Source organism: Telmatherina bonti, assembly GCF_933228915.1.
Source record: "Telmatherina bonti genome assembly, chromosome: 3".
Taxonomy (NCBI): Eukaryota; Metazoa; Chordata; class Actinopteri; order Atheriniformes; family Telmatherinidae; genus Telmatherina; species Telmatherina bonti.
Window position 1 is genome coordinate 32,321,904 of NC_136621.1, and position 7,241 is coordinate 32,329,144.

Below are 7,241 nucleotides of genomic sequence, written 5' to 3' on the forward strand. Positions count from 1 at the left end.
TATGCTCCAGTGGAATAAAAAAAAGTTTGTTTCGATCGGGAGGAAAGTGATGTTTGACTTTGCAGAGATGCAGGGCTTCTGTTGACAGTGCTGTTCTAAGGGTGGCATGGCTCCTTAAACAGTGAACATTGAGAAGTTGGTGGAGATGTATGTGTATGTCTAAATGAGAGCGAGCATGCAAATGAAGCAGAAATTTACCTGTGGAATAACTACCTGCTTAGCGGTGGATGTGCAGTTTTTGCGTCAAGCCTCACCTTTACATCCCAAAGCTTCTCTGGTTTACAAACTCTTCTGAGAACGTGACAGGATTTCACTGAACTGGAAAACAAGCTGGCTTGCTGTGGTTACACCAGCACAACGAGGATTCACTCGCTAAACAATCACAAACATGTTGCTCTTCAGGAGCAAGAAAGACAAGATGGAAAGACAATATGAAATCAATGGTTTTTTTTTTTTAAACTCAGCCTTAAAAAACAAGAAAAAAAATATACAAAAATGAGGTAAATGTTGCTTAAAATAAGATAAATTATCTGCCAACAGAACTAGAAAATTTGGCTTGTCAAGACTTACCAAAATAAGAGAGACTTCCTTAAAACAAGAGGAATTCTCTAGCATAAAAACTAAGAATTGTTTTACCTTTAAAAAAATAAGCATATGTTTAATCAATTTAAGATTTTTAATCTTACTTAGATTTCAGTTTTTAGCTAATCCCTGGTGTTTTCAGGTCCTCAGGTAAGGCGCCCACCCCTCAATAGACATGGGTCCTTTGCATATTTCACTAAAGTATGGCCTTGGACCAGTTGCTGCATGCCATCCCCACACTCTCTCTGATACCTTTCGCTACCTATGTGTAAAAGAGATCCCTAGAAATCACAAAATCTTTTCAAAATAAAGGCTTCCTGCATGGGTGGGGGGCACGAATTAAAAATGACATCATATCAATTGACTTCAAACATAAAGAAATAGAAAAAAAAATCCCTAGAAGACATGGAGGCCATGTTACATTTCATTTCCTCACATTGCAACAATTGAAACATCCTCTCCACTCGCATCAATCCAATATCTATTAGTGAGTCTCAGATTGTGCAGAACTGAGTATCCTGCTGCATCATATGTCTTTAAGCCTCTATGCACAGGCTCAATATCTCTGAAATAAATCTTAAGATAAGCTGACTGTTGAAGCCGTTCTCTTCTTGCTGCCTGGCTCAAGTGGTCGTGTACGCAGAGCTTAAGGCTCAGGGGAATAGGTGAGAGAGTTTACAGTCAGAGTCTCAAAGTGATGGAACAGGCTGCCAGAGGAAATCAGGTCAGCAGAGTCAGTGATCTCTTTTAAGTCTCATCTTAATACATTATCACCGGAGTCTTTATGGAATCTAAGAGACTTTTATTAATCTGCTCTTTTACAGTGTCTTGACATGTTTTTCTTTCTGCTTTCTGTCGCCAACTCATTGTTTTACTTCTATCCATGACCTTTCCCTAGTTATGTACCTTGAGTATAGAAAAGTACTCTGTAAATAAAGATTATTCTTTCAGTAAACATAATCATCGCCAGCTGTTTGCATTCTCTTTACTCATTATATTTTTCTTGTGTCCATACTTAATTATCTTGGGGATGAAACAGGAACAGCAGCCTATTATTCTGCATCTGCTTGTGTTTTTATTTAATGGCAGTAACCCGGTACAACATGTTGGTGTGTGACACCTTTTAACTTGTGCTATTTTTACTGTCTGATTTATTGGCCTGATTCAGAGGGTGCAAAACAAAAAAATACATTTGGAATAAAAGTGCCTTTGAGCAGCTGTCAGTTACTTTATACTGTATAGCAAAGGAAGGGACAAGATGAAAAGCTTCTTTTTCCTTGTAAGGATACATGTCAGATCTCCTCTGAGAGTCAGCAAACTGCTGCTTTTCTAGTTCGGATGTGGTTTAATATGACTGCACACATGTCACACTGGACCCTTCCCTATAACTAAAGGCCAGGCACATAAGGGGCTGTCATCACAACTGGCTTCCACTTCTCTCCCTAATAAAAGGAGGTCATCACCACGCCAATCCGCTGCACTTATGGGCTGAACGAAAAAAAAAAAAAAAGTTTTCAAATCTCCAAGCTCCTAAAATCCCATGCTTTATCCTGTGAGTCAAGAAGCAAGAATTTAGGGCAGGAAAAGGGATTGGGGTTACAGTTACTAAAAACTGACAGTGGAGGTTAATATCAAATGAGGAGCGTTGTGTTTAGATTGCTTCTTGCTTTTCTCCATTTTTTGATGCAAATGCTTTTCATGTTGCTGAAAAAAAGTTTTATTCATTAACTCTTCAGATGCACTCAAAGCGACGGCTAATTTAAATGAAGGAAAGGTTTTAGGCAGCTGTACTTTGACCAGGAACCATGCAGAGAGAATTCCAGGTCTAACTGTGGAAATTGGGAACAGCATGTTTTTTAACGTGATGAATAATCAGTCTGAGTATGTCTGACTTCACACAGTGAGGAACATTGTCATAGACATGCTGAAATACAAACGCAGCAGTGTGAGTTAAGCATTAATAATGTGAAGTAAAACCAGAAATGTTTTCATGACAAATAAGAAATACAACTTAATATTTTACAATCCCTCAAATGTCCCAGAAAAAGATTTGGTTGTCATAAACTGTTGCAGTTCTTCTCTGTTTTACTGCAAACACACAATATAATAAGTTATTATCAAGTTAATTAACCTTTCAAATAAATCCCATTGTTCAAATTAAATTGCAGGCAGAGCAACCACAAGATAAACAAAAAAAAAAAAAACAAAAAAAACAAAGATACAGCAGCACTTATAGTGTAAAGTACATTTAAGAATCAGAAACAATTTTCTTTTCTCCTTTATGTCTGAGAAAGCTTTGATTTTTCTTCCTGTGAGATTCTTGTCTTCATGGTAATTGCTGAGACACATCCTTTAAATAACCAGGTAATTTTTAAGCTCACTGCTTGTATGATTCTTTTCATCTTTCACCTCACATGAAGACAAATGCATTACTTGTTATAGAAGCTGGTAAACCTCTTTCCCAATAGATTTTGGAGATTAAAACCATATTATGGATTGTGGCATTGAGATATGATGTCTGAAAAGAAATAAATCCCTCTTTTTTAATTGTTTTTTTTTCAGTTGGATTTAGCATATCCTTTCTGTTGCACAGGATATGAGAGAGTAATTAAATTCAAATCCACACATAGTTTTCATGATTATTTCAGGATAAAATCCCAATTTCTACTGCGAGTGTCACTCACTCGACTGATTTCCAAATATATATTTAATGGAAGACAACCAAAAAGGACATCTCAGACCTTGCTTCTTTGTCAAATAGGGTCAAGTGTTGACCTTTGTTTGTTTGTGTTTTCTTTTTGCTGTTTCAGGTTCACACATTTCTTTCATTGGGAAGCATTCCCAAACAGCGTTTTCCCTCTACAACATTATAAATTACAAATGCTTATAATTTACAAACTGGGAATAAAAATCAACTGTTTAGCCCGCTGTCAGATCTGATTTTTTATCGGTTTGTAATAATTGTCTCATCACTATCAGTTTTCTTCCGCAGGATGTTGCAGGCAGGCAGAGTCTGGTTGCCTATAGAGAAACCCCTGCAAAAGCATCCAAAAAAAAAGACTGATCAAACAATCTAATCTAACATTGTGTTAGATTCTGATTTGTGACTATGGGTGGTGGTTTTCCTCCTTTTTCTTCAATTATTTTATGCTTATAGTAAAACTTATCCATATTCCACAGACTGGTACAGTCCACTGAGCTCTGGTGAACCTCATTTGTGACCCTATTTTCATTCCTACAGCTTTAACTCAGAACTGCATCCTGTCATAAAAGGTGTCTTTTGTCATTTTAATTGTGTGTGAAGTCATTTCACCATAAACTTTCTGAAGTCTTTGCATGGTAAGTGAGTGGAATCTGCACTGCAGCAACACACCATCTGCTTTCCTTTGCAACAGATATTACTGCTTGGTTGCTGACAATGCCAAACGGGTGGCATTAAAAACCAATTAATCAGTATTAGACATTCATTTCTCCCCCATGTTTCTTGTCTTGCATCCTTCTACTGTTGTATTTGGGAATAAATGGAGAAAACTTGGTTGCATAGTTTGTAAATGTATAAATATTCATCGCCTCAAGGGTTGAAATAGTGAATATGCCATAAGGTCAGGACATTTTTTTCTCTACTTTAGCAGCCTAATAAAATCCTTGAAGGGCCTGTTTCTACGCCAGTGAAAAAGCAGTTATATTTGTGAAATGTACTGTGGATTATTACGCTCTTGTGGCATATTTGTGATTACACTGCCCTTTCTGCATCTCCCTGCAGCTTTCTTTGTGAGTCTCCAGGGTTGTTAGGAGTGTGCACACCAGATAAGCTTGTGGGGCATCTCCCAGAGATGCGTGCTTAACAATAAGACTGAGTGTGACAATGATATAGCATCTGCCTGTCTTATTTTAGCTGTGTGTCTGTGAAGCTAAGGCTTTCATCCTGAACAGAATCCTCTGAGTGATGCCATCTGTCTGTGTTCACACAAGAATTTGAGAATTTGAAGAGTGTTCAGGTGGCTTTTCTGTAAATATTTGAAGACAGGATACGCAAGCTGAAGGGTTTAATTCTCATATCTGAATGCAACCTTCACGCTGCATTAAAGCATTTACTATCTTTAGGACAAATAAGCATAGGAAAGTTTAATTTATATCAAAGTGCTGCTTCTTCTGAAAGCTTTAAGTTTAGTACAGCATTCATGAGAAGTTTTTTTGCCCCCAGTTTTAGTGCAGCTGTGTAAAATAAGAGGCCATCAACACAAAACAAAGGAAATTTTGTGCATGATAGTCTAAATGGTTGCTCAATTTGTGATAAAAATAAAAAAAAGCATGTTTTAATTTAAATGCTGATAGATGGTTAAATTAATATAACACTGACAGCTCTTGTATGTTTTACTTTTTACTGCCATTCAAGTTTGATCAGTCCCATTCATCTCTCAGCACCAGATTCATTCCTGCTTAGCTTCCTTGCTTTTAAAAACAATGCTATAAATTAGGCTGCCTCTGTGAATGTAAACACAAGTTAGTCTGAGAAATCAAAATCTTCATGTTCCCTTCGTCATCATGATATTAACGCACACAGTATGCATGTGAGGAAGCCTCCCATTCACGGCTGAATGATTTATGTTTCGGCTTTGCTTTAGCTTCTTGAGAAGTCGCAGAGCTGATGTCAAAGTGGATCCTCCAAAGAACTGAGGAATCTCTGCATCCCCCCCCCCCCCCCCCCCCCCCCACCCCCACCCCAAAGGAAAGGAGCTACACTCTGAAAATATCACAATGTAGCATCAGAGAGGCAAGAAGATCTGCGGCACAGGATGTTTACCGTGAATTTGTTAAAGCTACATTAAAATGCAGGAACAAGACAAGCAAATAATCCAATAAGCCCAGTGCACAGCGTGCGCATACAGGATGCAATCACACCAGAAAACAGCTGCAACACAAGTATTTTGTTTAGGAAATATGTTTATTTCAGCTGTGAATTGAGTGAATGTACTAACAAGGCTTTAGGGAGTTGCTGTAATCACTTTTCTGGCTTTTGATCAGGAGACAACTGATTTTCCTTGTGGAGGATGATGATGGTGGTGGTGGGTGGGGGGGGGTGGGGGGGTTGGTGGGGGGGGGATTGGTCTCCAACCATTACATCAAAACAAAGTGCAGAAAAAAAGCAACAAAAAGACAAGATCATGTTTATATGCTGACGATAAACCACCAACATGCTTATTTAGATGTCCTTTGAGATGACTGAAACTATACCTTCAGATTCAGCGTTGCTTTAAACATAAAGCGTGATCACTTTATTCAGTTATACTCATTTGTATCTTTAATTTAATCTATATTGGCTTTTGGCTTGTGCAGCAGCTAACGGCATGGGGAATATTTGATTTCTTGAGGGAGCAACAACGTCAGCTGCAAGATAAACATCACAGCATCTATAAAAAGTTAAAGATGAATGAAGATGGTTTCTATGACAACATAATCATTTTCAAAATCTACAACTGAAGTGAAAGTGAAGTGAAAGTTTTGTAATGTTCCCTACAGTCCCATAATCACTGACTCTCAGCCAACTACAATAATTAATATGTGCTGAAAGACTTTCCTAAAGGATTGTCACTAATTATACTCCTAACTTCAGCTTCAGACACTTCTCTTCACTTATTGCTGTTCTAGAGAATAATCTTCCTATAAACACCAGACAAACTTAATTTAAAGACTTTATAAACAAACTTGTAATTACTTGTTTACCATCACAAATGTTTTGATCACCCCCACAGTGTTTTATGGGGTTATGTTACTGTCTTTAATTGAAACTATATTTTATCATTATGTTTTGAAAGCAGGACATCTTGTTTTTTTATGCTCAGATATCTCAGATTTTGTCCTCTACTGTCTCAAATCCCCCCCGACACTTAAAAAGCCCCTGCTTGTTGCCAATATGTTGTGCTCCACCTCAAACTGCATTCCTGCAGCCGTATTCACAAATATCCACAAATCCAGTTGGAGTCCTTCTCTTTCCACTCAAACCTCTGAAGTAGACTTGTTAAACTCAGATCTTTTCTGTTTGCTCTCAAAGCGTTGTGAAAAGGCCCAGTTAAAATCGCCCTGTGCCAACAGAACACCCAGTATGACCTTCAGCTTTGAGACCCTCACTGCCTCCTTGTGGCTTTACTTCACCAAATAACCACAGCTTTCAGTAAAACATAGCAGATATGGTTAATGGAAAGGAGGAATTTCTAATGAAAATCATAAATTCGTTATGCTGTTGTGTTAGACAGTTTTAAATTAATTTATTTGCATTTCTCTCTCCGGCTCCTCTCCCTTCCTGTTGCAGAGAAGCTCATTTCCTTCAAAAAGCCTTCAAAAGCTCCAGTATGTTCAAAACATCCCTGCCAGGTTCCTGACGAGGGTGTACGAGCACTAGCACATCAACCCGCATCCCCCACTCTCTGCACTGGCTCCTCGTTCCCTGCACACCCATCACTGTATGCAAGGTGTGGCCCCCTCTTACCTCAATGAACTGCTCACACCCAACACCTCAACCTGGACCAGGTCAGTCCAACAAAACTGTCTCCTCCTGCCCAGGACACAGCTCAAAACGATGGGAGACAGAGCCGTAGAAGCAGCTGCTCCCTGCCTGTGCAACCCCCTTGTGGACCAACTGAGAGCCCCACAGATGGTGG